This window comes from Dendrobates tinctorius, unplaced genomic scaffold, assembly GCF_039654945.1.
Source record: "Dendrobates tinctorius isolate UK_male_01 unplaced genomic scaffold, ASM3965494v1 ptg000263l, whole genome shotgun sequence".
NCBI classification, from domain to species: Eukaryota; Metazoa; Chordata; class Amphibia; order Anura; family Dendrobatidae; genus Dendrobates; species Dendrobates tinctorius.
The window spans coordinates 7,607,656-7,618,394 of NW_027361930.1; positions in this window are offsets into that span (position 1 = coordinate 7,607,656).

The following is a 10,739-nucleotide window of genomic DNA, read 5'->3' on the forward strand; positions in this document are numbered from 1 at the left end:
GAATGCACTACCCAGGTTAATACGATTAATCCCCAATCCCCACAGTTTTAAGCGTGCCCTAAAAACGCATTTGTTCAGACTGGCCTACAATCTCAACGCATTAACCTAACTATCCCTGTGTTGCCCATTCAAAATCTTATACCATAACCAGGTTCCTCGCACCATGTTCTCACATGCTTTATGCATTTAATAGCCCTCTATGTCTGTATTGTTACATACTTAAGCTGATAACTCGTTCATGCAGCATTACATGAACACCCGATTCTTAGACTTTGGCTGGTCCAAAAAACGAAAGCAATTGTTACCATCTACCTTCCATGTTTCCATTTTCCTCATAGATTGTAAGCTTGCAAGCAGGGCCTTCATTCCTCTTGGTATCTGTTTTGATATGTGTCTATTGTTATGCTGTAATGTCCATTGTCTGTACAAGTTCCCTCTAAAATGTAAAGTGCTGCGGAGTATGTTGGCGCTATAGAAATAAAATTATTATTATTGATAATAATAATAATAATAAGGCAGGGCTCAGAAGGGAGGGAGCACCGTTTGACTTTTTGAACGCAAAATTGGCTGAAATCAATGGTGGGCACCATGTTGCGTTTTGAGACCCCCTGATGTACATAAACAGTGGAAACCCACAAATTATAATTCCAACCCTAACCCCAACACATTCCCAACCCTACTCCCTACACATCCCCAACCATAACCAGAATCTCAACCCTAGCCCCAGCCCTAACCCTAATGTAAAAATGGAAATAAATACATTTCTTTATTTTATTATTTTTACCTAACTAAGGGATGATAAAAAGGGGTTTGATTTACTATTTTATTTTGATCACTGTGATAAACCCTATCACAGTGATCAAAATGAACCAATAGGAAAAAAATTCCTATTGTTGACGGATGCCTTCTGGCAGATCTCGGCGGGCGCACTGCGCATGTGCCCGCCATTTTCTTCCTGGAAAAAGATGCTGGGGGACAGGATTGGGGGATGCAGGAGGGTCCAGGGACACTGGAGGTACCAGGGGGATCGGGGGGACCCCATTTCTCTTTCCCCTGATGTGCTAGATCATATCAGAGGAGAGAGAAATTAAATGAGAAATCAGACTTTTTTCTGCCGCCGTTATTCTGTGAATAATGGTGATCGCAACACTGGGGTCGGTAAAAACCGACCCGAATCATGTTCTCCAGGGTCTCCGCTACCTCCGATAGAGGAGAAACCGGAGAATCTCCTACGCTGGGGGACGCGATAACCTTATTTCTCAGCGCCGTTAAAAAGCGGCGCTGAGCAACAAGTACCCTTAATTGCCGCCGTTAAAACATGGATCGGTGGTTGTTAAGGGGTGAAAATGGTGTCATTTGGGGTATTTTGTCACATAGGCCTCCCCATAGACACTTCAAATGTGATGTGATCCCTAAGAAAAATGGTTCTGTAAATTTTGTTGGAAAAATGCAAAATTGCTAATATACTTTTAACCCTTATAGCTTCCTAACAAAGCAAAATTATGTTTAAAAAATTATGCAGATGAGGCAGATTAACAGAGAAGCAGCGTCAGGCTGGAAAGAAGGCAGCTGGAGTGGGGGAAACCTGGACTGCATGAGGAGAGACAGCCGAGGTGAGCAGTCAGACGCTTCCCCCCCTCACCCTGTGGTGACAGGATTATCAGTGCACGAGGTGGCAGGCAGACCAGAGTTCATACAGATATCCGGGAGGCTGAGGGAGTCATGCCCAGGGAAGCTGGTGGGCCAGACACCAAAAGGAGCTTCTGCAAAACAGACTGGTGACACAGTAGTGGACACCTGCTTCCCCATATAAAGGACCTTTTCTTGAGGCAACAATAAGTGTAACTACAGCTGTTTGAGAAGATCTAGAGCACACGGACTATATATACATAAGCTGTTTAACAGGCACATTGAGAGATATTTTCCCTTCCCCATGACAGCACCGCACATGAGATGGTATCCTCCCACAGGAAACCTGTAGCAGAGACATAAGAAGGGGACGGCACCTCTCCCCTCAGTTTGGTTTCCTGCAGGCGGATGCCTGGGGCAGAGCAGTACCTTTGTAGGGATCCCCCTCCGAGATGATCCGGTTGGGAGGCCGAGGTCCGGGGGGAGAGAGCGGCAGGGGGCGCGGTCGCGCGCGCCTGTCAGCCCAGCTTGAGGGCGCTGCAAACGATGTCCTCCTCCTGTGACTCCCCGGCGGCCGCTCCAGTGGGAGGCAGGGCCGGGGGAGGCGTGGCCACCATGACGCTGGCGCCGATTGAATGGCGACGGCTTCCGGGGTCGCACCGGAAGTGACTTCGCACGCCGGGGGAGCGGTGTACTGGGCACTTCCGGGCGGGAGCAGTCCCAGAAGCGCGCACCTCCATAAGAAGGGAGACGCGGCAGACGCCACTGGTCCCAGAGAGGCTGCACATAGGCTCCACTGTATAGAGCCAGGCCAGCAGCAGAACGGAATGGATCCTGAAGTCGGGGAGCGAGTACAGGAGGAAGAGCCGCCGGCTGCCGGGGTACCCAGAGGGCCGGGTGAGTGCCTTTGTAAGGCAGCGCTATATATTAACAACGGCCCTGTGTATGTTTTCTGTAGGGAAAGGCCACGTCCAAACAAAAGAACAAAGAATGTGCGTTATGTAGAAAGGCCCTAGCTAAAACGTATGAGAAGCGAATCTGTCGCTCGTGCATTAAAAAGACAGTGGCCGAAGAGTCACCATCCCTGCTTTCTTAAAAAAGATCCGGCAGGAGAAAGCTCGAATAATCCTGATTGCGCCCTTCTGGCCGAAAAGGGCATGGTTCACATGGCTCAGATGCATGTCTGTCTCGGACCCATGGATCCTCCCAGATACCCCGAATCTGCTATACCAGGGCCCAGTTGAACACCCCAGGGTTCACGGGCTGCACCTCACTGCGTGGAACTTGAGAGGGGACTCCTTCTAGCAAAAGGGTTCTCAGTCCCGTTAGTAACCACCCTGCTCGCTAGCAGAAAGGAGGTAACTTCACGAAAATACCAAAAAATTTGGGAAAAATTCTTGCAGTTCACGGGCCGACAATTGACTAGAACAGCCCAGAAAATACCAATAAAAGAGATCCTAGAGTTCCTCCAGAAAGGACTGGAAAAAGGTCTGTCCACAAGCACCTTAAAAGTGCAGGTATCGGCCCTGGGTGCATTGTTTGATCAAAAACTGGCAGATCACCCATGGATCTATAGATTCATTCGGGCCTCCTTCACATCCAGGCCCACAAAATTAACATCTAAGGTAGCTCCCTGGGATCTAAATTTAGTATTAAGGGCACTGACAGCATCTCCATTTGAACCTATTGCTTCCATCTCAATAAAGGCGCTAACGCTAAAAACAGTACTCCTGGTGGCCCTAACCTCAGCTCGTCGTGTCTGCGAGCTGCAAGCAATATCTGTAAATCCACCTTATACCACCTTTTTGGTTGCTAGAGTGATCATAAAAACTGATCCAGCCTTCCGACCGAAGGTAAATTCCAAATTCCACAGGGAGCAGGAGATAATTTTGCCCTAGTTTTGTCCGAACCCCAAATCCCAGGGAGAGAAAACCTTCCATTGTTTAGATGTCAGACGTTGCCTGCTTCAATATATAGAAGCCTCAAAATCATGGCGACAGTCTTCAGCCCTTTTTGTCTCCTTTCAGGGGACAAACAGGGGTAAAAAAGCTTTAAAGTCAACGATTGCACGATGGCTTCGTATGGGTATTGCACTAGCTTACTCTTCTTCGGATCTGACTCCCCCACTGGGTGTAACGGCTCACTCTACAAGAGCCATAGCCACGTCCTGGGCGGAAAGGGCAAATGCTTCAGTTGAGCAGATCTGTAAAGCAGCAGTATGGTCCTCACCATCCACTTTCTTCCGACACTATAGACTAGACCTAGGGCCCTCAAATCTGGCCTTTGGGAGAAAAGTGTTGTCTGCTGTTGTCCCACCCTAGGAGTCTATTCTATCTTTCTTCTCATGTGCGGTGCTGTCATGGGGAAGGGAAAAAATGATAATTACTTACCGGTAATTTGATTTTCCAGAGCCATGACAGCACCGCATTGTTCCCGCCCTATCTTGGTGAAGGTTGTGTGGTGCACCAGAGGATTTAAAATGATATCTGGATGTGTAAATATATGTATATAGATATGTATATAAAGGGAAAAGAAGGTGAATATTAGTAACGCTGTTATATAACATGTATGTAAACTAATAAGGCGGTTACCTTGCATACTCTGAAACAAGCTGAGGGGAGAGGTGCCGCCCCCTTCTTATGTCTCTGCTACAGGTTTCCTGTTTCCTGGGGGGCGGATACCATCTCTCATGTGCGGTGCTGTCATGGCTCTGGAAAATCAAATTACCGGTAAGTAATTATCATTTTTCTCAGCAGCTGCCTCACATTGCACTGACAGGGGCTCCATCTACTGGCCAACTGGCACTATTACCCTTATTAACTCTTTTTCCTTTTTTGTGCCACAATATCTTCTGCTGGCTTGATATGCTGGGCCTCCCACCCCCTCACTCCTAAAATATTAAAGGGGTACACAGTTCATTGAGTCAGCAACAGAGCCACAATAGAGACATATTGTGTCTTACAAGATCTACCCCATATCCTGCTAAAATCCAACACTGATGGACTGGCAAAATCTTCTGTCGCTTTGATTTTCTGGCTCGCCCGACCCCACATTTCTGAAATATTAAAGGGGTATTACAACAGAGCTGCATTAAAGACATACTATGTCCTATAAAGTTTACCCCATATCTTTCTAAAATCCAACTTGGAGGGCATGGACGTTCCTGGTGGACTATGATAATGGAACACTAGGTCTGTCGCCACGGACACAAATATGCGCTCTCTCCTATAATTGTCATGCGCTGACTTTCAGAACGCAGGAAGTCTCTAAGCAATGCGCCCCCAAAAAATATACTTCTTCAGAGATCAATACTCGATCAATCCCACAACTATTATCTCAACATACAAAACCAACAAGTCACACTATGTCGGCGTCAAAATCAGCTTCACTGGGCTCCAAGGGCTCCCCTCAAAGATCACAGAAAACTGATCTGACCACCTCATCAAACATGATCCCAATGACAATGGAGGATCTCCTGGCCACCATTCAGAAAACGTTCAGAGCCGAGTTATCATCTGCTGTGGATAATTTCACGCAACAAATTCAAGACATTGCCTGAAGGACCAATGATTTGGAGAAAAGAGTGGATGACGCTGCTGATGCCACTGAACATAATAGTGAACAACTACAAGAACAAGACGCTAGACTCGAGTTTCTGGAGCTCAAGTGTGAAGACTTGGAGAACCGCTCGCGCCGAGGTAACATCAGAATTAAAGGACTTCCAGAAAGTAATTCCAACCTAATGGAAGTTGCCTCGAACGTCTTCCGCACCCTTTTACCTCAGGCAGACCCTAGTTCTTTAAAAATAACCAGAATCCACAGGGCCCTGGGAGGTCCCAAACCTGACGCCTCTCCAAGAGATGTTGTCCTCAAAATGCATCATGAAGAATCCAGAGACCTGATATCCGCTGCTCGCAGACTGACCAAATTACCAGGCGTTCCGGACACTGTTTCCTTATTCCCTGACATCTGTCTGGCGACTCTAATGAGGAGAAAGGCCATGAAAGACGTAACAATGGCCTTAATTAAAGCAAATATCAAATACAGGTGGGGATTCCCACATGCTCTAATCTTCTCTCATAATAATTCCACCTACTCCAAGAAATTGTGAAGAGGGTAGAAAAGCACTGGAAAAAGCTGGCATCCCGATCCCAGACTCGGGGGCCTTACCGCAAAGACAGAGGCCTCGCAGAGAATGGATAGAAGTTTGCCGTACCAGACCCAATAAACTGCAGCACAACAAACAGTCTCTCTCTTAAGACCTCTACCGGCGAATGTGCTGGAACAGTTTAATCGAACATTCAAAATGCTGAGACATTGTTCTGATAAGTATTACTATTTGATGTGAATTTACACTTAATATTGTTTTCTCGTTTCCTGTTATCGAGCGCTGCGCCCTTGGAGTAAGTATGCCACTCAATTTTGGGCTGCTGCTGCTTCTGGCCCTATTAATAATGGGCCAGCACACTCTAGCCCGCATACTGGTCATTGGTTGTGACCATTTCTCTTGTTATACTTTTTGTTCCCTCCCCTTCACTAAAAGAGTGCTGATGTGTTATAAGCATGCTCCTGGATGGATAATTGACGTGAAACTATCCATCTCTGATGTTATTTTCATTAGAGACTTAATTAGAATCTATATAGCCACATGCCAAATGTTTAGGACACTTTCACACAATGTTAGGGGGGTTCAATTCTCCGATAAAAAGAAAACGCACCTTTATTGACTACCTGAAGCATTCCCCTGATGGGTTATTTCTACAGGAAACTCATTTTTCCAATAAATCGTCCCTCAAATTTTTTCTTAAGCTCTACTCTAGATTTTACCTTGCCTCATGATAAAAAAAACGAGAGGAGTCGCCATCTTCCTCCATAATTCTTTCCCATTTTTGCAGGAGGGTGCGACTGGACCCTGAGGGTAGATACATAGTCCTTTGGGGTACGGTACAGGAGAAGCCTCCGACATTACAAATGAAAGCGATTAAATCTATTGCAAAGTCTCTAAGGTCCGTCCCCTATGATACTATCATATGGGGGGGGCGATTTCAACTTGATTTTAAATCCAACCCTTGATAGCTCTAATGATAGGAGGTCTGACATGTCAAGGAAAGATAAAATTTCACTTGAAAATATCCTCCAAGCCCATCACTTGGTTGATAACGTGGAGAGAATCCCACAGACAGTCTAGAGGTTACACCTATTTTTCTAGGGTTTATCATTCATACTCCAGGATAGACTGGATTCTCACTAACTTGGAGAATATACCATCGCTAATGTATTCCAGACATGTCCCCGTTCATGGTCTGACCATGATAGTGTACTCTCTATTTAAACTGGACATAGCGAATACGCGTCTGTACACATGGAGATTGAATGAATCCTTACTGTCCGATCCTCAGACTCGACTATTGGTCGAGCGGGAGCTCAATGCCTTTTTCCTCACTAATATCACTCCTGACACTTCTATGGGTAATGTGTGGATGGCTCATAAAAAATACATCACTGGTGTAGCATACCAAAAAAAGAGAGATCGTCTCCAGGAGCAATTGACTCTCGAGAACGAACTCTATAAATTAGAAACTGCCAACAAGCTACATCCCTCACTATACTTAACTAAGCAAATTTATGATCTAAAACTAAACACTTTACTAACGACCCGCACAGAAAGAGCAATTAGGTGGATGCAAGCGACATTTTATGGGTTCTCTATTAAAACGGATCGAATGCATGCTCGAAAATTAAAACAGAAAGAACGATTAAACTCCATCTTTTCAATAAAAGACGAGCAGTCCCAAACTACTTTTAATCCTAATAAAATCTATAAAACATTAAAAAATTATTACCAAAAATTATACACTGATAGTGCAAACTTCTCATTGCCCAAGCTGGAGGATTTTTTAACTAATGTACCGCTACCTTCCCTGACCCCGACTTACGCGGCCACATTACACTTTCCTATCTCGGAAGAGGAAATCACATCCACAATAAGCCATCTAAAGTTGGGAAGGCTCCGTGGCCTGATGGCTTGACCGCACTATACTATAAAAAATTCTCAAACATCCTGCTTAAGCATATTCAAATATATTGCAATAACATGCTAACAGGCCAAACAATGCCGCCGGAATTTTACACAGCACACATCACTGTTATCCCAAAACAAGGAAGAGATCCGTTACTCACAAAAAAAAAACAGGCCAATATCCCTATTGAACGTGGATCTCAAGATCTTTTCCTCCATAATAGCCAACAGGATTAATAAATGCTTGCCTAGCCTCATTCATAAAGATCAGGTTGGATTCATTACATCAAGGCAGGCCCCAGATAATATCCGCAAAAACCTAAACCTTATTCATAACGCCAACAAACGTAAAACCCCCTTAGCTATACTTGCTTTAGATATAGAAAAAGCTTTCGATACCGTTTCATGGTCATATATGTTTAATATAAAGCACAAATTGGGGATATCGCAGCAATTAACTCACTCAAGCTCCTCTACAATAACCCAGTAGCATATTTAAAATTACCCTCGACTTCTCCGGAACCAATATTTATTAATAGGGGAACTAGGCAGGGTTGCCCCTTGTCTCCAGCTCTATTTGCTATGGTAATGGAGCCATTGGTGCAAAAGATTCGCCTACACCCTGATATCACAGGCCAAACGATAGGTAAACAGGAATATAAGGTCAGTCTGTTTGCCGACGACCTTCTTTGACTCTGACGAACCCTCATGTGTCCCTGCCTAACCTTATAAATACACTTAAACACTTTGAGGAAATTTCTGGTTTGAAAGTCAACATTGATAAATCAGAAGTCATGTTCCTTAACCCCTTCCTGACATCCGACGTACTATCCCGTCCACGGTACCCGGGCCCGTATGACCGTGGACGGGATAGTACGTCGGGCCGTTAAAGGGGTACCGCGACTGATCGCATTAAAATTCCGACGCCATCTCACCTTAGAAAAGATGGCGTCGGCATCCCGGGCTGCGATCCCGCCCCCCCCGGCATCCAGAGCGCTGTGATTGGCTGTTCAATTCTGAACAGCCAATCGCAGCGTTTCTCATTGTTTCAGCCAATCAGCTTGGCTGAAACAATGATGTCCTAGGCGGGGATCGAGTACCGATGTACTCGATCCTAGAGCCGGTGCCTGGCAACGCCAGGCACCGGCAAAAAGCACCCGGATTGGCGCGATCGCCGATCTGATCGATCGCGCCAATCGCAGTGCACAGCGGCGCTATATCGCCGCTGTGCCCTGCCAGTACCGGCCAGGATCGGTGCTATATTAGCACCGATCGTGCTGGAGCCTGATGCAGGGCCTGCAGGAGTTGGCTGGCGCGATCGATTAGATCGGCGATCGCGCCAACCACAGGGCACAGCTGCGGTCACCATGTGACCGCTCTGTGCCCTGCTGGTGACCTGGGCATGACCTGCCTAGTAATCGGAGCTGTGAGCTCCGATTCTAGGCAGTTGCCATGGTCACCAGGCAGATCAGGGATTGGTGGGATCGATGTAATCATTCGATCCCACCAATGACAGGTCACAGCAGCGATGTGACCGCTCTGTGACCTGCCCCCTGACCTGCCTCTGACCTGTCTGCAGGGGTCCTCACTCTAGCTGAGGATTCCTGCAGAGAGGTCGGACGCAGCAAGAGCTCCTGTGCTGGGTATTGTGGTGCCACAGCTTGTAGCATCACAATCCCTGCAGAAGAAAGAAGAAGAAGAAGAAAGAAAACTACAATTGTAAGTTAATTGATCCCTGATCCCCTGCCCAATCTATCTTCACCCCCCCAATCTATCTTCATCCCCCCATCCCCCCTCCACCCCCCCTCTTACCCCCCCTCACCCCCCCTTTACCCCCCTCCACCCCACTTTTGCGCCACCTTCGTGCGCAGCCGGCGAGCGTTGATCGGTGACGCAGTTCACCGATCAACACTCGCGCTCGCATTTTTTTCCTTAGCCCCCTTTGCGCCACTTCCGTTCACACATTCCGCAGCCGCAAAAGTTGGATAAGTGACACACGTCACTTATCCAAGCTTGTACCTGCCGTTTTTCATTTTTTTTCACCCCCCTTTGTGCCACCTAACTACAACCCTAACTGTTGATCCCTGCCCAATCTATCTTCATCCACCCCAATCCCCCCATCCCCCTTCCCCCTATTTTTACCCCCCTCCACCCCACTTTTGCGCCACTGCCGAGCGTTGATTGGTGACGCAGTTCACCGATCAACACTTGAGCTCGCTTTTTTTTCCTTAGCCCCTTTGCGCCACTTCCGTACACACATCCCGCAGCCGCAAAAGTTGGATAAGTGACACACGTCACTTATCCAAGCTTGTGCCTGCCGCTTTTCATTTTTTTCACCCCCCTTTGTGCCACATAACTACAACCCTAACTGTTGATCCCTGCCCAATCTCTCTTCATCCACCCCAATCCCCCATCCCCCTTCCCCCTATTTTTACCCCCCTCCACCCCACTTTTGCGCCACCTCCGTGCGCAGCCGCCGAGCGTTGATTGGTGACGCAGTTCACCGATCAACACTTGAGCTCGCTTTTTTTTCCTTAGCTCCTCCGTACACACATCCCGCAGCTGCGAAACTTGGATAAGTGACACAGTTCACTTATCAGAGTTTGCCGTTTTCCTTTTTTTTTTTTTTCCACCCCCCCCCCTTGCGCACATCCAGCAGCCTAGTTTTGATAAGTGACACTTATGAGCTAGGGCCTGCTGTTTTAGACTTTTTTCCACAGCTTTTTCTTTACAGAAAGTTTACACCAATCACTCCCCCCCCCCTCACGTACACATACAGTTTTCAATAAAGTGTACACCCAAGCACCATATTTACACAAAAATGTCATCAAATTCATCCCAACAGCGCTATTCAGTGGAGGAGGCATATGCTTTACTTGCCTCCGAAACTGATAGCGATTTGGATGACGATCCGACTTTTCTTTATTTTTCGGATTCTTCATCCTCTTCTTCTTCCTCTTCCCCCTCGGGTCCTGCGGAACCGCCACGCAGACGCTCCAGGACAGAAGATGAGGCAGTGCCCACCATGCCCGCAGCTGACCCAGTGCTCCCCGTATGGACCTCGCCCCCCGAAAATTACGAGCCACTGATT